Genomic DNA, 20,291 nt, shown 5'->3' on the forward strand with positions numbered 1-20,291 from the left:
GCTGCAGTGAGGGAAGTGTAGCGAGCGCTCCGGGGAGGAGCGGGGACCCGGAGCGCTCGGCGTAACAGTACCCCCCCCCTTGGGTCTCCCCCTCTTCTTGGGGCCTGAGAACCTGAGGATCAGACTTTTGTCCAGGATATTGTCCTCAGGTTCCCAGGACCTCTCTTCTGGACCACAACCCTCCCAATCCACTAAAAAAAAAGTTCTTCCCCTGACCTTTTTAGAGGCCAAAATCTCTTTGACAGAGAAGATGTCCGAGGAGCCGGAAACAGGAGTGGGAGGAACAGATTTAGGAGAAAAACGGTTGAGGACGAGAGGTTTAAGAAGAGAGACGTGAAAGGCATTAGGGATACGAAGAGAAGGAGGAAGAAGAAGTTTGTAAGAGACAGGATTAATTTGACACAAAACTTTAAAAGGACCAAGATAGCGTGGTCCCAACTTATAGCTCGGGACACGGAAACGGACATATTTAGCGGAGAGCCATACCTTGTCTCCAGGGGAAAAAATGGGAGGAGCTCTTCTTTTCTTATCTGCGAATCTCTTCATGCGAGAAGAAGCCTGTAAGAGAGAATTTTGGGTCTCTTTCCATATGGTGGAAAGATCACGAGAAATTTCATCCACAGCGGGCAGACCAGAGGGCAAGGGGGTAGGGAGGGGGGGAAGAGGGTGACGGCCGTACACCACAAAAAACGGAGATTTGGAGGAAGATTCAGAGATTCTGAAATTATACGAGAATTCGGCCCAAGGTAGAAGATCTGCCCAGTCATCCTGGCGGGAGGAAACAAAATGTCGTAAATAGTCACCCAAGATCTGGTTAATTCTCTCTACTTGTCCATTGGATTGAGGATGGTATGCAGAAGAAAAATTTAATTTAATCTTGAGTTGTTTACAGAGAGCCCTCCAGAATTTAGACACAAATTGGACGCCTCTATCCGAGACGATCTGTGTAGGCAACCCGTGAAGACGAAAAATGTGTACAAAAAATTGTTTAGCCAACTGAGGCGCAGAAGGAAGACCAGGAAGAGGGATGAAATGTGCCATTTTGGAGAATCGATCAACGACCACCCAAATAACAGTGTTGCCATGGGATGGGGGTAAGTCAGTAATAAAATCCATACCAATCAGAGACCAAGGTTGTTCGGGGACAGGTAGAGGATGAAGAAAACCAGCGGGCTTCTGGCGAGGAGTCTTATCCCGGGCACAGATAGTGCAGGCTCGCACAAAGTCCACCACATCAGTCTCTAGAGTCGGCCACCAATAGAAGCGAGAGATGAGTTGCACAGATTTCTTGATGCCCGCATGACCTGCGAGATGGGAGGAGTGACCCCATTTGAGGATCCCAAGGCGTTGGCGTGGAGAAACAAAGGTCTTTCCTGGAGGAGTTTGCCTGATGGAGGCTGGAGAAGTGGAAATCAGGCAGTCAGGAGGAATGATGTGTTGAGGAGAGAGTTCAATTTCAGAGGCATCTGAGGAACGAGAGAGAGCATCGGCCCTAATGTTTTTATCAGCAGGCCGAAAGTGAATTTCAAAATTAAATCGGGCAAAGAACAGAGACCACCTGGCCTGACGAGGATTCAGCCGTTGGGCAGACTGGAGGTAGGAGAGGTTCTTGTGATCGGTGTAAATAATAACTGGAAATCTTGATCCCTCCAGCAGATGCCTCCATTCCTCAAGTGCTAATTTAATGGCTAGAAGCTCTCGATCCCCGATGGAGTAGTTCCTCTCCGCCGGAGAGAAGGTCCTGGAAAAAAAACCACAAGTAACAGCATGCCCGGAAGAGTTTTTTTGTAGAAGGACAGCTCCAGCTCCCACTGAGGAGGCATCAACCTCCAATAGGAAGGGTTTAGATGGGTCAGGTCTGGAGAGCACGGGAGCCGAAGAAAAGGCAGACTTGAGTCGTTTAAAGGCGTCTTCCGCTTGAGGAGGCCAAGACTTGGGATCGGCATTTTTTTTTGTTAAAGCCACAATAGGAGCCACAATGGTAGAAAAATGTGGAATAAATTGCCTGTAATAATTGGCGAACCCCAAAAAACGTTGGATGGCACGGAGTCCGGAGGGGCGTGGCCAATCTAAGACGGCAGAGAGTTTATCTGGGTCCATTTGTAGTCCCTGGCCAGAGACCAAGTATCCTAGAAAAGGAAGAGATTGGCATTCAAACAGACATTTCTCTATTTTGGCATAGAGTTGATTATCACGAAGTCTCTGAAGAACCATACGGACATGCTGGCGGTGTTCTTCAAGATTGGCAGAAAAAATCAGGATATCGTCCAGATATACAACAACACAGGAGTATAGTAGATCACGAAAAATTTCATTAACAAAGTCTTGGAAGACGGCAGGGGCGTTGCATAGACCAAAGGGCATGACCAGATACTCAAAGTGTCCATCTCTGGTGTTAAATGCCGTTTTCCATTCATCCCCCTCTCTGATGCGGATGAGATTATAAGCACCTCTTAAGTCCAGTTTGGTAAAAATATGGGCACCTTGGAGACGATCAAAGAGTTCAGAGATGAGGGGTAGGGGGTAGCGGTTCTTAACCGTGATTTTATTAAGACCGCGGTAGTCAATGCAAGGACGTAGAGAGCCATCTTTTTTGGACACAAAGAAAAATCCGGCTCCGGCAGGAGAGGAGGATTTACGGATAAAGCCCTTTTTTAAATTTTCTTGGACGTATTCAGACATGGCAAGAGTCTCTGGGACGGACAGAGGATAGATTCTGCCCCGGGGTGGAGTAGTGCCCGGGAGGAGGTCAATGGGACAATCATAAGGCCTGTGAGGAGGTAGAGTCTCAGCTTGTTTTTTGCAAAAAACGTCCGCAAAGTCCATATAGGCCTTAGGGAGACCGGTTACATGAGGAAGCACAGGGACACGGCAAGGTTTACTGGGAACCGGTTTTAAGCAGTCCTTGGAACAAGAGGGCCCCCAACTCTTGATCTCCCCAGTGGACCAATCCAGGATTGGGGAATGGAGTTGAAGCCAGGGAAGTCCAAGAAGGATTTCAGAAGTGCAATTGGGGAGGACCAACAGTTCAATCCTCTCGTGATGAGATCCGATGCACATTAGAAGGGGCTCCGTGCGGAAACGTATAGTACAGTCCAATCTTTCATTGTTTACACAATTGATGTAGAGGGGTCTGGCGAGACTGGTCACCGGGATGTTGAACCTGTTGACGAGAGAGGCTAAGATGAAATTTCCTGCAGATCCAGAGTCCAAGAAGGCCACAGCAGAGAAGGAGAAGGCAGAGGCAGACATCCGCACAGGCACAGTAAGACGTGGAGAAGCAGAGTAGACATCAAGGACTGTCTCACCTTTGTGCGGAGTCAGCGGACGTCTTTCCAGGCGGGGAGGACGGATAGGACAATCCTTCAGGAAGTGTTCGGTACTAGCACAGTACAGGCAGAGATTCTCCATGCGGCGTCGTGTCCTCTCTTGGGGTGTCAGGCGAGACCGGTCGACCTGCATAGCCTCCACGGCGGGAGGCACAGGAACAGATTGCAGGGGACCAGAGGAGAGAGGAGCCGGGGAGAAGAAACGCCTCGTGCGAACAGAGTCCATATCCTGGCGGAGCTCCTGACGCCGTTCGGAAAAACGCATGTCAATGCGAGTGGCAAGATGGATGAGTTCATGTAGGTTAGCAGGGATTTCTCGTGCGGCCAGAACATCTTTAATGTTGCTGGATAGGCCTTTTTTAAAGGTCGCGCAGAGTGCCTCATTATTCCAGGATAACTCTGAAGCAAGGGTACGGAACTGTACGGCATACTCGCCAACGGAAGAATTACCCTGGACCAGGTTCAACAGGGCAGTCTCAGCAGAAGAGGCTCGGGCAGGTTCCTCAAAGACACTTCGAATTTCCGAGAAGAAGGAGTGTACAGAGGCAGTGACGGGGTCATTGCGGTCCCAGAGCGGTGTGGCCCAAGCCAGGGCTTTTCCAGACAGCAGGCTGACTACGAAAGCCACCTTAGACCTTTCAGTGGGGAACTGGTCCGACATCATCTCCAAGTGTAATGAACATTGGGAAAGAAAGCCACGGCAAAACTTAGAGTCCCCATCAAATTTATCCGGCAAGGATAGTCGTATTCCAGAAGCGGCCACTCGCTGCGGAGGAGGTACAGGAGCTGGCGGAGGAGATGATTGCTGGAGCTGTGGTAGTAACTGTTGTAGCATAACAGTCAGTTGAGACAGCTGTTGGCCTTGTTGCGCAATCTGTTGTGACTGCTGGGCGACCACCGTGGTGAGGTCAGCGACAACTGGCAGAGGAACTTCAGCGGGATCCATGGCCGGATCTACTGTCACGATGCCGGCTGGCAGGTAGTGGATCCTCTGTGCCAGAGAGGGATTGGCGTGGACCGTGCTAGAGGATCGGTTCTAAGTCACTACTGGTTTTCACCAGAGCCCGCCGCAAAGCGGGATGGTCTTGCTGCGGCGGTAGTGACCAGGTCGTATCCCCTAGCAACGGCTCAACCTCTCTGGCTGCTGAAGATAGGCGCGGTACAAGGGAGTAGACAGAAGCAAGGTCGGACGTAGCAGAAGGTCGGGGCAGGCAGCAAGGATCGTAGTCAGGGGCAACGGCAGAAGGTCTGGAATCACAGGCAAGGAACACACAAGGAACGCTTTCACTGGCACTAGGGCAACAAGATCCGGCGAGGGAGTGAAGGGGAAGTGAGGTGATATAGGGAAGTGCACAGGTGTAAACACTAATTGGAACCACTGCACCAATCAGCGGTGCAGTGGCCCTTTAAATCGCAAAGACCCGGCGCGCGCGCGCCCTAGGGAGCGGGGCCGCGCGCGCCGGGACAGAACTGACGGGGAGCGAGTAAGGTACGGGAGCCGGGGTGCGCATCGCGAGCGGGCGCTACCCGCATCGCGAATCGCATCCCGGCCGGAGGTGGTAACGCAGCGCCCCGGGTCCGTGGAACCGACCGGGGCGCTGCAGTGAGGGAAGTGTAGCGAGCGCTCCGGGGAGGAGCGGGGACCCGGAGCGCTCGGCGTAACAAGGTAGTTGTGCTGGCACCCTTTTTAGCTGTGCACCCCTCCTTGTTCACAGGAGATTTTTAAATTGATAGTGGATCCTGCCTGGCATCCAGTCAGAGGCCATATGCCCAGCAGAGGTGAGTGGAATGAGTGTGTTTGGATTCCATATGAAGTGAGGCCACCTCAGTGCGATGGGTGGGGGACACGTTTTGATCAAAAAGTGCGCTGAGCCTCAATTTTTTGACCAAGAGTGCTGCTGCAATCTTTTTTTGGGTAGACTTGTTTCATGGATACATCTGTAAGCTCTCCTTCTAGTAGACACGTATGCAAGCCTTCCACATGGACACATGGGTATTGGGTAAGGTCTCCTACTGGAAACACTCGTAATCTGTTTTCCTCTTCCTTGACAAATCTGTAAGCCCTCCTCCTCCTGGACCCATATGTAAATTCTCCTCCTCCTGGACCCATATGTACATTCTCCTCCTCCTGGACCCATGTGTACATTCTCCTCCTCCTGACCCATATGTAAATTCTCCTCCTCCTGGACCCATATGTACATTCTCCTCCTCCTGGACCCATATGTAAATTCTCCTCCTCCTGGACCCATATGTACATTCTCCTCCTCCTGGACCCATATGTACATTCTCCTCCTCCTGGACCCATATGTACATTCTCCTCCTCCTGGACCCATATGTACATTCTCCTCCTCCTGGACCCATATGTAAATTCTCCTCCTCCTGTACCCATATGTACATTCTCCTCCTCCTGGACATATGTGTAAGCTCTCCTCCTTGGAACATCTTCAAGCCCAACTTCTCCTGGATATACTTCTAAGCCCTTCGCCTTCTGAACACATATGTATGCCCTCCTCCTGGGCATATCTTGAAGCCTTCCTCTTTTCAGACAGATACAGTGATCCCTTAACTTACAATGGCCTCAACATACAATAGTTTCAACATTTAATGTTTTTTTCTGGACCATTGTAACTTGAAACCAGACTCAACATACAATGTACAGACAGTCCAGATCTGTGAAACGTGTCACAACTGGAGCAACTGACTAGAGATGAGCGAACTTACAGTAAATTTGATTCGTCACAAACTTCTCAGCTAGGCGGTTGCTGACTTTTCCTGCATAAATTAGTTCAGCTTTCCGGTGCTCCGGTGGGCTGGAAAAGCTGGATACAGTCCTAGGAAAGAGTATCCTAGGACTGTATCCACCTTTTCCAGCCCACCGGAGCACATGAAAGCTGAACTAATTTATGCAGGAAAAGTCAGCAACCGCGAGCCGAGAAGTTCGTGACGAATCAAATTTACTGTAAGTTCGCTCATCTCTACAACTGACCAATCAGAATGGGCATTCACTGGTAAATCACCTGTATTACTGAGGTGCAAGCTCTGACTGGCTGTCTGGTAGCGCCCCCTACAGTACAGGGAGGTATTACATGTTCTGTACTACTCCTTACCTGTGCCAGGGTTAGCTGCTCCTTTGGACACCAAGTATGGGCAGCTCCATTTGGGACACTGTGTGTACAGGACCCTAAAGAAGCTCCTGTCCTCTACTTAAACCATTGTTTCCCAACCAGGGTGCCTCCAGCTGTTGCAAAAGTACAACTCCCAGCATGCCCGGACAGCCAACGGCTGTCCGGGCATGCTGGGAGTTGTACTTTTGCAACAGCTGGAGGCACCCTGGTTGGGAAACACTGATATATACAGTGATTTACAGCTCCCTGCAGATCTTTATTACTTTTATATATAAGGATTTTCTTTATCTGTATTAGTTATCTACTTACTTTTCTTTATTCCTCACTTTTTCCTCTTTTTGGATGACATTTTGGTGGCTTCAGAACCAATTACCACGTTTCCATAGAGTTATGGTCTCAACATACAATGGTTTCAACATACAATATTAATTGGTTCCAGGACGACCAGTGTAACTTGAGGGACCGCTGTATTTGAGTCCAGCTCTTCCTGGACACATCTATAAGCCCATCCTCCCAATCCATCTCCAGTAGTTTACTGGGAAATAAAGATTGATAGTATATGCATGTCCATCACCACTTACTGTAGAGGGAAGCTATTAGTGAGGTCAAGGTGAGATCTTTATATGCACAATTGCTCACGTAAGTGATCACAAATAAACCGAACTTTACCATCCACTAAATTCAAAAACAAATAAAATGTAAATTTAAATAAAGTGCCTATGCAGAATAAAAACTTCTTGCTCAAGCATGCATTCTGCGTGCACTAGTGCTGCTTGTCTTTGGAGTGGTGTGGTTGCAGTCCACACTCGCTCTCTACACATTCAGACCAGGGGAATAAATCTAAGAACATGACCCCCACCCACCTTAGATTCTAGGATATTATTACCATTTCCTGATGGCTGCTTGCAGCTGCTTACTATATGGCAGTTTTGCGGATGCCAAGGAGGACACTGGGATCTGGTAAGAAACTTTATTTTACCCTATATAACGTGTTGACGACAGTTATATAGGGCAAAATCTGGTGACAAGTCCCCTTCAATGATATGTACTTTAACGTAAAGTCGTCAAACACCTGCGGGGTGTTAAGGCTCACTGTACCTTTTGTTACATTTCTTGAGGGGTGTAGTTTCCAAAATAGTATGCCATGTGTTTTTTTTAATTTATTTATTTATTTTTTTTTTGCTGTCCTGGCACCTTAGGGGCTTCCTAAATGTGATATGCCCCCCAAAAACCATTTCAGCTAAATTTACTTTCCAAAAGCCAAATGTGACTCCTTCTCTTCTGAGCATTGTAGTGCGCCAGCAGAGCACTTGACGTCCACACATGGGGTATTTCCATACTCAGAAGAGATTGGGTTACAAATTTTGGGGGGCATTTTCTCCTATTACCCCTTGTAAAAAAAAAAGTAAAATTTGGGGGAAAACCAGCATTTTAGTAAAAAAAAAAAATTATTTACACATCCAACGTTAACAAAAAGTCGTCAAACTCCTGTGGGGTGTTAAAGGGAACCAATCATCAGATTTTACCCTATATAATGCTTGGCAAAGCGTTATATAGGCTAAAATTGTTGTCCTCACCATCCCCGGGTGACGCTCCTGCCTCCAGGGATGGTGAAGATATGAAGTTATAAACTAGTCACCGCCGCCGCCGTAAGTAGTCACCTGGGCCGGGAGCTCTTCTCACCAACTCCTGTTCTTCGCCCGGGTGCGACGCCCCCTCCGCTTGATTGATGGGCCGCGTCATTGTTCCGCTCACTGAACAGACGGAGCAGAGCGATGACGCTGCCCATCAATCAAGCAGAGGGGGCGACGCACCCGGACGAAGATCGGGAGTAGGTGAGAAGAGCTCCCCGCCCAGGTGACTACTTACGGTGGCGGCGGTGACTAGTTTATAACTTCATATCTTCACCATCCCTGGGGGCAGGAGCATCCCCCGGGAATGGTGAAAATAAAGATTTTACCCTATATAACGCTTTGCCAAGCGTTATATAGGGTAAAATCTGATGATTGGCTCCCTTTAAGGCTTACGTTCTTTGAGGGGTGTAGTTTCCAAAATAGTATGACATGTGGTTTTTTTTTTTTTTATTTATTTATTTTTTTTGCTGTCCTGGCAACATAGGGCTTCCTAAATGTGACATGCCCCCCAAAAACCATTTCAGAAAAACTCACTGTGATATGATAAGCAACCAAAGGAACCCCAATCTGACTCTGGTTGGCTTTTCTCAAGCTGTGTAACTACTTTAGATAGTTGCTAATATAAGTGGTTGTGTGGTTACTTTCCTACCAAGCTCATGCTTTTCCACTTGTATATCACTAAAGTATTTCTTTGTGCTATAAAAAGGATCATAATGAAACAACTATATTTTGTATAACTATCAAGTCTAAATATCATAAAAAAGCATACTTCCAGGCACCACTTTTTATAATACAAAGGGAAGCAGTGAGCAATGTTATGCATGTCCTACAACAATGTTTTGCCTGTGACTTCTAGCATTTACACATACCCCCTTTTCACTCACATAGAATGAGGGAGAAACATACTGGTCTATTGTAAGTGAACACAATAGAGGGTGTTGTATAGGCTTCTGTGCTGTGCAGTAAATAGCTATCACTACAGATACATGGTTACATGTCTTATAATATCACGGTAACCAAGATCCTCCTGTGTACAAGAAAAGAAAAAAAAAATGACTTTGTGGAAATAATTTTCCAGCCAGACCATACGTTAAGAGATAGCAGTAATATGCATAATACAATATTAGGAGCTGCCTGTTGTAGGTAATCACCACTTGGGTTGTTCTCTGGAGAGTCTCTTGTTCCATTGCATATTGCTAAGTTGTTTTCGAGATGGGCCCTGGGGGAAGACTACTGTATGTGGGGGAAAAAGAAATCCCAAATACAGTTTTCTCAGTTTTCTCTTCTTCATACTAGATGTAGGTTGGTGAATATGTGATGTTTCAAGGCTAATAACAAATGACAATGGCGTTTTCTGATTATGCCTCGTCTAGACTGCAATTCAATTTAGAGACCCCTGTATTGTAAGGTTCTTATTGGTAGTGTGACTCCAGCTGTGGTAATTCTATATTTCTCATGATGCTTTGACAACAATCAGTTGCTCAACCATCATCAAAGAAACAATCTTGCAATTCTAGTTTACAGGATATGTAGAATATGTTGCACTAAAAACAGGTTGGATAGCACTATAATATTACAAAGCACTTGAAGTTTTGAAATGTCAAGTAATACAGTCTACAAGAAATAAATAAAGTGAGGTTCTGGCAGAATGGTTAGTCCAGTTAGTCCCTAGGGGGTAGAAAACAGTCCCTGTTTTGGTGAGAAGACCTGCCTAACAGATGACAAACATAAATGCCCCCCTCAGCAGCCTATAAAGGGAACTAGAGATGAGCGAACAGAACCTGTAGAACCTAAGTTCAGTCAGAACTTTGCTACAAGTTTGGTTCAAGTAGAACCTGCTAAAATAACATCAGTTAAATGGCAGAAAGGAGGAAGGATCACATGACCTCAGGGAATCCCATAATGCCTTTCAAGCAGCTTTTCCAGCCAATCAGAAGGTGATGCGAGAGCCACTATAAAGCCTACACACATAGCTTCAGCAGATATTTTAGTGAAAGCAGGTGTTAGGTGAAGATCTCTGTGAGGGGCACTAAGATAGGAGTAGGGCCATACATATATATGTAGTAAAGCAGCAGAACGTGTTCTGCATCTGTTCTATCAGCACAAAATCTTTTTAGTTGGAAGTGCAACAGATTTTTTATATTGTAAACTTATTGTGAGAAAGCTGTGCATAGAGAATTTTGTGTCCCTTTTGCACACTTTCAGGTTGCCAATCCCGTTGTCAAGCCCCTAAATGGAAATATTTTGTTACAGCTTGTCAAATGCTACTGCTTTTTCATTTTCCAGGCACAAAACCTGATGCCACTCCCAAACAGGGATAATGTTTGGACCACTTGGAAAAAGCTATTTCTTCTTCCAATATATCTGTGTAAATATAAACACCATCAGGAATCTGCCACCAAAAAGGGATACTTTTTTAAACATTTAAAAAAAAAAAACATAAAAAAAACTACTATTCCATTTTTTTTTTATTTAACTGTGTTAGTGACAACCAGGTATCCTCCATTTACTTATAGACATACATGTTGCCATAACTTTTAAATTAACTTTGCCTAAAACAGCTCAGAAGAAGATACATAGACTCCTAGGGGACCTTACAATTTTATACAGTGCTTTAAAGGCTCTTACATAGTGTTATACACTATGGGCTATTGGTGAAGAACAGTTCTATACAAAACTAGCTGGGTCAGAACCAGAACTTTTTGTTAGAGTTTAGTGAAACAACATTAAACTTTTCAACACTTTTGAAAAGTTTACTCATCTCTAAATGGAATCAGTTCCATCTTGCCTGAACCACAGGTGGCATGAGACAGGGACAGACCCACTTATGGCCTATGAGTTCCCATGGTCTAGGAATCACAGTTATAAAAATTATCAGGACAGTCCCTGATGGCTTCCCATGACCTCACTGGACTAACTGATCTCTCCTTGTTTAGGATGAGATCTATCAATCTGGTATTTGTATTGCTCTCCACTTTTTAGACTGAGGGGAACACAGCTTTGTAAGTTATATATTAAAAAAATGTTCCTGTATAATTATATTAGCTTATTAGCATTTTTGAACTGAACAGATAAGAGATCCTAAGGTGAAGTTATAATAACTGTATATTTTATGTATTGTTAATGGGCCCTTCCTATTTGCTTCATATTGAAGGTTTCATTTAGATATCTTTGTTCCTGGAGAAGGGATTGCGTACCCTGAAAATGTGTTTAAATTATAGGATAATAAATGTACCGTTGTGTCATTGAGAATATGTACTTGCTGTACCTCTTATTGGAGACTTGGACTGCCTGTTACCATTTTCCTCAAGGTAAGAATTGAAGCCAATATTGTCTATGTAAGAATTGCACATAGAGGCCAATGTTTTCTGGCATATTTATTGTTGTGAGATGTTGCAAAAAGGTTACAAGTTGTGTTATGGCAAAGTGAGCTGAACTATGGTCAACATGACATAATGCTGTCACATAGTCATTTTTATGCTGGGTTCACATCATACGGTAATAATTAGATTTTTTAAAATAGCTGCAATGTTTTTTAGACTGTTTTGGAAACTAGCAATGTTACTATCGCAATGTATTATCACAGGCTTGTAGACCTAATCTGACATAAGAAGGGTAGCATATTTCGTAAATTAAAAAAAAAATGATAACCATCAAGGAGTAAAGTAAGACAATACACAATTCACCAATAACATTAGCTTTAAAGGGGTACTCCGCCCCTAGACATCTTATCTCCTATCCAAAGGATAGGGGATAAGATGTCTGATCGTGGGGGTCCCGCCGCTGGGGACCCCCACGATCTCCCTGCTGTAGCTGGCATTCGTTTCGAGCGTTGGGTGCAGTGCCGGAAGGCTCCTGATTTCACGGCTACTTCCCCTCAATGAAAGTCTATGGGAGGGGGTGTGACAGGCATCACACCCCCTCCCATAGACTTGCATTGAGGGGGCATGGACGTGACCTCATGACTGGAGCGTGACCGTGACGTCACGAGCTTCTGCCCCGCATAGCCAGTCATCTGGCACAGGGCGAAGTTCGCTCCATGCACTGGATGTCTGGGGTGCCGCAGCTGAGATCGTGGGGGTCCCCAGCGGTGGGACCCCAATGATCAGACATCTTAGCCCCTATCCTGTGGATAGGGGATAAGATGTCTAGGGGCAGAGTACCCCTTAAAATATTGAGGCAGCCAAATCCCTTCTGTTTAGGGTGTGAAAGTGTGAGAGGGAACCAATATACCTGCCTGTATGCTTGATGCAATCCTGTGCTTACTTGCTTGCCTCCATGTGCGCTGTTCCCTCCCATGTCGCTGTTGTTCTCTGCAGATACATCCTTCCCACGCAGGCTGCAGCCATGCAACTTCTGATATCTTAGAGTCCCCAGTGAGTCCCCAGCAGTTAGAAGACTGGGCCCACACAAATATTTTGCATAATGTTTGGAACAGATTATGACAACAGTTTGGATCAGTTTTTTAGCCCTTCACCTACTTACCTAAAAAAAAAAAAACTCATCATGATCACTATTTAAAAGAGCTTATGAAGATCCATTTCTGACTTGTTTATATCCCATAGAAAAAAATGGAGTCTGCTCTGGTTTGATCAACAGAGTTTTTAAAACTATAATCCATGGATGAATGGGGTCTGCCAGGTTAAAGGACACTTTTACAGGGCGACTGTCTTTGCACATAGTGGGGAATAAGGGAGTAGAACCCTCTCTATTACAGGGGTTATCATTCTGAGATAATGCCTTTAGAGGGGTTGTCCCACTGAAAGAATTTGTGTGTACCAAATGGAGAAAAGATCCAGCATTCCAAGGCTCCTTAAATGTTTTCTTTTATTCTTGCATCATTAAAAGCATAAGCAGTAATCTCAAGTTTTAAGAAATAGAATAGAGGTCTATTGGTCAAAAAAAATGCATAAAGCTTTACTATTCATACTTGAGATTGTTGTATGCTCTAACTGATGCAAGAATAAAGGGAAGATTTTAAGGAACCTTGGAACGCTGGATCTTTTCTTTATTTGAATTAAAGGGGTACTCCACTGGAAAACCTTTTTTTTAAATCAACTGGTGCCAGAAAGTTAAACAGATTTGTAAATTACTTCTCTGATTCAAAAGAGTTTCATTGAACAATAAAGGAAGTACAGACAAATCATCCGCCAAAAACATACACAAGTAGCAGTAACAACATGTGAAGTGAAAATATAAGGCAGGGACATATACAACGTCCCAGGGGACTTGCCCCAAGGATAGCTAGATACATCAGGAATGCAATGTCAGCCATATCAAAACGGTTCAACCAGTACTAAAAAAAAAAAAGGAAATAAAGAAATAAAAAAGTCGAGCCACACACCCAAGTGGGCTACCGTACAGGGTAAGTATATGGCGGAGCCAAAGTAGGTAGAAAACATGAACAACTAACCCAACAGGGTTCGGTTATATATGAACCTAAACTACCAAGAGAAGAAAAAGGAAAAGAGAGGACAAACAAAACACGACAAAGAGAAAAGGGGGGAAGGGGGAGGAGCAACAGACGTGAGGGGGAGGGAAGAAAAAAGCTAAGAAAAAAGAAAGGAGGGAGACACACCGGGGGAAAAACAAAAGGAAAGCCTGGGAATTAGGGGGGGGGGGACGGGGACGGGGGTGAGGGAACAGGCATTCCATGGGGAGAATAGTAATTAATAGTCTATAAGTATTGCATCTATAGGACAGACTCCTATGGGGACGGGCAGAGTGCTCTATAGTCAGAGGAGTTCATGAATTCAGACCACGGCATCCAACGCAACAAAAATTGCTCAGACTTGGATGCAGATTCTGCCATACACTCCTCCATCCCATAGACATACAACACTTCCTGTATCCATTCGGAAACAGTCGGAGGCTGATCCAACTTCCATTTCCGTGGCAAAACCCTTCTCGCAGCAGACAGTAGAATGCAGGTCAGTCCCTTCCTCAGAGATTTAATGGAGCCCGGGATCAATGACAACAAGATAGCCTGTGGGGTCCTAGGGACCTCGATTCCAGTCACCCTCTTAATAGTCGCCAGGATCCCCAACCAAAATTGGAGGAGACGGGGACAATCCAACCAGATATGGGACATGGTCCCGGGAGAAGCGCCGCACCGCCAGCATACATCCGGCACTGTCGGATAAAAGCAATGCAGCAAGGCAGACACATGGTACCATCTAGCCAACACTTTAAAGTTAGTCTCTTGTAATTTCACAGAGACCGATGAGCCATGGCAGAGGGCATAGGCCTTGGACCAATCCTGCAAGCTCAGGGTGCAGCCCAACTCGCGAGACCACCCCCCCTGGTGCGCCAACGGCTGCGAACGGGTACGACTAAGAAGGAGAGTATAAAGAACAGACACTAGGTGACCCGGAGGGTTAGCAGCCAGACACAGTAACTCAAAGGGGACTGGGATCCTATTGAGGTCCACCACCTGCTTCCAGGTGGAATAAAAGTGAGAGAAATGCGTGTACTGCCACACCTGGGAGGGAATAGGGGGCGCCACCCTGTACAATCTCCAACAAGGATTTCAGAGAACCAGAGTGAAGGACCTGAGAGAAACCAAAAAACATCCCCCTAGATTTGTTCAGAAAGGGGCCGGAGACAGTGACCGGAAAAAAGTCAGGGTTATCTCGTATAGGTGCAAGGGGACCATCGGGGCGGAGGAGACCCTCTTTGCCAAAAAAGCGATGGCTCACCCGGAGCACTGACTGCACTACATACGGTAGGCTCGCCATTCGAGTAGAGGTCCAGTATGACACACGTATCCAAGGGAGTGACGTGAGCGGGATAGGGGTCAAGAGGGCCTCCAGACGCACCCAAAGCTTCCCTCGGGAATGGTGAAACCAATTGAGAACTCTAGTGGCAACTGCAGATAGGTAATACAGGAAGGGGTCAGGGAGCGCCAGACCCTCTTCAGATTTGGGACGCACCAGGGCCTTCTGGGCCATACGGTGGCCAGCTGATCCCTGTTACGCCGAGCGCTCCGGGTTCCCGCTCCTCCCCGGAGCGCTCGCTACACTCTCGCTCCCGCAGCGCCCCGGTCAGATCCACTGACCGGGTGCGCTGCGATACCGCCTCCAGCCGGGATGCGATTCGCGATGCGGGTGGCGCCCACTCGCGATGCGCACCCCGGCTCCCGTACCTGACTCGCTCTCCGTCGGTCCTGTCCCGGCGCGCGCTGCCCCGCTCCCTAGGGCGCGCGCGCGCCGGGTCTCTGCGATTTAAAGGGCCACTGCGCCGCTGATTGGCGCAGTGGTTCTAATCAGTGTGTTCACCTGTGCACTCCCTATGTATACCTCACTTCCCCTGCACTCCCTCGCCGGATCTTGTTGCCATTGTGCCAGTGAAAGCGTTCCCTTGTGTGTTCCTAGCCTGTGTTCCAGACCTCCTGCCGTTGCCCCTGACTACGATCCTTGCTGCCTGCCCCGACCTTCTGCTACGTCCGACCTTGCTTCTGTCTACTCCCTTGTACCGCGCCTATCTTCAGCAGTCAGAGAGGTTGAGCCGTTGCTAGTGGATACGACCTGGTCACTACCGCCGCAGCAAGACCATCCCGCTTTGCGGCGGGCTCTGGTGAATACCAGTAGTGACTTAGAACCGGTCCACTAGCACAGTCCACGCCAATCCCTCTCTGGCACAGAGGATCCACCTCCTGCCAGCCGGCATCGTGACAGTAGATCCGGCCATGGATCCCGCTGAAGTTCCTCTGCCAGTTGTCGCCGACCTCACCACGGTGGTCGCCCAGCAGTCACAACAGATAGCGCAACAAGGCCACCAGCTGTCTCAACTGACCGTGATGCTACAGCAGCTACTACCACAGCTTCAGCAATCATCTCCTCCGCCAGCTCCTGCACCTCCTCCGCAGCGAGTGGCCGCCTCAGGCCTACGACTATCCTTGCCGGATAAATTTGATGGGGACTCTAAGTTTTGCCGTGGCTTTCTTTCGCAATGTTCCCTGCACTTGGAGATGATGTCGGACCAGTTTCCTACTGAAAGGTCTAAGGTGGCTTTCGTAGTCAGCCTTCTGTCTGGAAAAGCTCTGTCATGGGCCACACCGCTCTGGGACCGCAATGACCCCGTCACTGCCTCTGTACACTCCTTCTTCTCGGAAATTCGAAGTGTCTTTGAGGAACCTGCCCGAGCCTCTTCTGCTGAGACTGCCCTGCTGAACCTGGTCCAGGGTAATTCTTCCGTTGGCGAGTACGCCGTGCAATTCCGTACTCTTGCTTCAGAACTTTCCTGGAATAATGAGGCCCTCTGCGCGACCTTTAAAAAAGGCCTATCCAGCAACATTAAAGATGTTCTGGCCGCACGAGAAATTCCTGCTAACCTACATGAACTCATTCATCTAGCCACTCGCATTGACATGCGTTTTTCCGAAAGGCGTCAGGAGCTCCGCCAGGATATGGACTTTGTTCGCACGAGGCGTTTTTTCTCCCCGGCTCCTCTCTCCTCTGGTCCTCTGCAATCCGTTCCTGTGCCTTCCGCCGTGGAGGCTATGCAAGTTGACCGGTCTCGCCTGACACCTCAAGAGAGGACACGACGCCGCATGGAGAATCTCTGCCTGTACTGTGCCGGTACCGAACACTTCCTGAAGGATTGTCCTATCCGTCCTCCCCGCCAGGAAAGACGTACGCTGACTCCGCACAAAGGTGAAACAGTCCTTGATGTCAACTCTGCTTCTCCACGTCTTACTGTGCCTGTGCGGATATCTGCCTCTACCTTCTCCTTCTCCACTAAGGCCTTCTTGGACTCCGGATCTGCAGGAAACTTTATTTTGGCCTCTCTCATCAACAGGTTCAACATCCCAGTGACCAGTCTCGCCAGACCTCTCTACATCAATTGCGTTAACAATGAAAGATTGGACTGTGCCGTGCGTTACCGCACGGAACCCCTCCTAATGTGCATCGGACCTCACCACGAAAAAATTGAGTTTTTGGTCCTCTCCAATTGCACTTCCGAAATTCTCCTTGGACTACCCTGGCTTCAACACCATTCCCCAACCCTGGATTGGTCCACAGGGGAGATCAAGAGTTGGGGTCCCTCTTGTTTCAAGGACTGCCTTAAACCGGTTACCAGTACTCCTTGCCGTGACCCTGTGGTTCCCCCTGTAACCGGTCTCCCTAAGGCCTATATGGACTTTGCGGATGTTTTTTGCAAAAAACAAGCTGAGACTCTACCTCCTCACAGGCCTTATGACTGTCCTATTGACCTCCTCCCGGGCACTACTCCACCCCGGGGCAGAATTTATCCTCTCTCTGCCCCAGAGACTCTTGCTATGTCTGAGTACATCCAGGAAAATTTAAAAAAGGGCTTTATCCGCAAATCCTCCTCTCCTGCCGGAGCCGGATTTTTCTTTGTGTCCAAAAAAGATGGCTCCCTACGTCCTTGCATTGACTACCGCGGTCTTAATAAAATCACGGTAAAGAACCGCTACCCTCTACCTCTCATCTCTGAACTCTTTGATCGCCTCCAAGGTGCCCACATCTTTACCAAACTGGACCTAAGAGGTGCTTATAATCTCATCCGCATCAGAGAGGGGGATGAATGGAAAACGGCATTTAACACTAGAGATGGACACTTTGAGTATCTGGTCATGCCCTTTGGCCTGTGCAACGCCCCTGCCGTCTTCCAAGACTTTGTTAATGAAATTTTTCGTGATCTCTTATATTCCTGTGTTGTTGTGTATCTGGACGATATCCTGATTTTTTCTGCCAACCTAGAAGAACAACGCCAGCATGTCCGCATGGTTCTTCAGAGACTTCGTGACAATCAACTTTATGCCAAAATGGAGAAATGTCTGTTTGAATGTCAATCTCTTCCTTTCCTAGGATACTTGGTCTCTGGCCAGGGACTACAAATGGATCCAGACAAACTCTCTGCCGTCTTAGATTGGCCACGCCCCTCCGGACTCCGTGCTATCCAACGTTTTTTGGGGTTCGCCAATTATTACAGACAATTTATTCCACATTTTTCCACCATTGTGGCTCCTATCGTGGCTTTAACCAAAAAGAATGCCAATCCTAAGTCATGGCCTCCTCAAGCGGAAGACGCCTTTAAACAGCTCAAGTCTGCCTTTTCTTCAGCTCCCGTGCTCTCCAGACCTGACCCATCTAAACCCTTCCTATTGGAGGTTGATGCCTCCTCAGTAGGAGCTGGAGCGGTCCTTCTACAAAAAAATTCTTCCGGGCATGCTGTTACTTGTGGTTTTTTTTCTAAGACCTTCTCTCCGGCGGAGAGGAACTACTCCATCGGGGATCGAGAGCTACTAGCCATTAAATTAGCACTTGAGGAATGGAGGCATCTGCTGGAGGGATCAAGATTTCCAGTTATTATTTACACCGATCACAAGAACCTCTCCTATCTCCAGTCTGCCCAACGGCTGAATCCTCGCCAGGCCAGGTGGTCTCTGTTCTTTGCCCGATTTAATTTTGAAATTCACTTTCGGCCTGCCGATAAGAACATTAGGGCCGATGCTCTCTCTCGTTCCTCGGATGCCTCGGAAGTAGAGCTCTCTCCGCAACACATCATTCCTCCTGACTGCCTGATCTCCACTTCTCCAGCCTCCATCAGGCAAACTCCTCCAGGGAAGACCTTCGTCTCCCCACGCCAACGCCTCGGAATCCTCAAATGGGGTCACTCCTCCCATCTCGCAGGTCATGCGGGCATCAAGAAATCCGTGCAACTCATCTCTCGTTTCTATTGGTGGCCGACTCTGGAGACGGATGTTGTGGATTTTGTGCGAGCCTGCACTGTCTGTGCCCGGGATAAGACTCCTCGCCAGAAGCCCGCTGGTCTTCTTCATCCTCTGCCTGTTCCCGAACAGCCTTGGTCTCTGATTGGTATGGACTTTATTACAGACTTACCCTCATCCCGTGGCAACACTGTTGTTTGGGTGGTCGTTGATCGATTCTCCAAGATGGCACATTTCATCCCTCTTCCTGGTCTTCCTTCTGCGCCTCAGTTGACAAAACAATTTTTTGTACACATTTTTCGTCTTCACGGGTTGCCCACGCAGATCGTCTCGGATAGAGGCGTCCAATTCGTGTCTAAATTCTGGAGGGCTCTCTGTAAACAACTCAAGATTAAATTAAACTTTTCTTCTGCTTATCATCCTCAATCCAATGGACAAGTAGAAAGTATTAACCAGGTCCTGGGTGATTATTTACGGCATTTTGTTTCCTCCCGCCAAGATGACTGGGCAGATCTTCTACCATGGGCCGAATTCTCGTATAACTTCAGAGTTTCTGAATCTTCTTCCAAATCCCCATTTTTCGTGGTGTACGGCCGTCACCCTCTTCCCCCCCTCCCTACTCCCTTGCCCTCTGGTGTACCCGCTGTGGATGAAATATCTCGTGATCTTTCCACCATATGGAAAGAGACCCAAAATTCTCTCTTACAGGCTTCATCACGCATGAAGAAGTTTGCTGATAAGAAAAGAAGAGCTCCCCCCATTTTTTCTCCCGGAGACAAGGTATGGCTCTCCGCTAAATATGTCCGCTTCCGTGTTCCCAGCTACAAATTGGGACCACGCTATCTTGGTCCTTTCAAAATTTTGTGCCAGATTAATCCTGTCTCTTATAAACTTCTTCTCCCTCCTTCTCTTCGTATTCCTAATGCCTTTCACGTTTCTCTTCTTAAACCACTCATCATCAACCGTTTCTCTCCTAAACTTATCTCTCCCACTCCTGTCTCCGGTTCTTCTGACATCTTTCCCGTAAAGGAGATACTGGCCTCCAAAAAGGTCAGAGGAAAAACCTTCTTTTTGGTTGACTGTTAGGGCTGTGGTCCTGAAGAGAGATCCTGGGAACCTGAGGACAATATCCTAGATAAAAATCTGGTCCTCAGGTTCTCAGGCTCCAAGAAGAGGGGGAGACCCAAGGGGGGGGGGTACTGTTACGCCGAGCGCTCCGGGTTCCCGCTCCTCCCCGGAGCGCTCGCTACACTCTCGCTCCCGCAGCGCCCCGGTCAGATCCACTGACCGGGTGCGCTGCGATACCGCCTCCAGCCGGGATGCGATTCGCGATGCGGGTGGCGCCCGCTCGCGATGCGCACCCCGGCTCCCGTACCTGACTCGCTCTCCGTCGGTCCTGTCCCGGCGCGCGCGGCCCCGCTCCCTAGGGTGCGCGCGCGCCGGGTCTCTGCGATTTAAAGGGCCACTGCGCCGCTGATTGGCGCAGTGGTTCTAATCAGTGTGTTCA

Source organism: Hyla sarda, chromosome 3 (genome assembly GCF_029499605.1).
Source record: "Hyla sarda isolate aHylSar1 chromosome 3, aHylSar1.hap1, whole genome shotgun sequence".
Lineage (NCBI taxonomy): Eukaryota > Metazoa > Chordata > Amphibia > Anura > Hylidae > Hyla > Hyla sarda.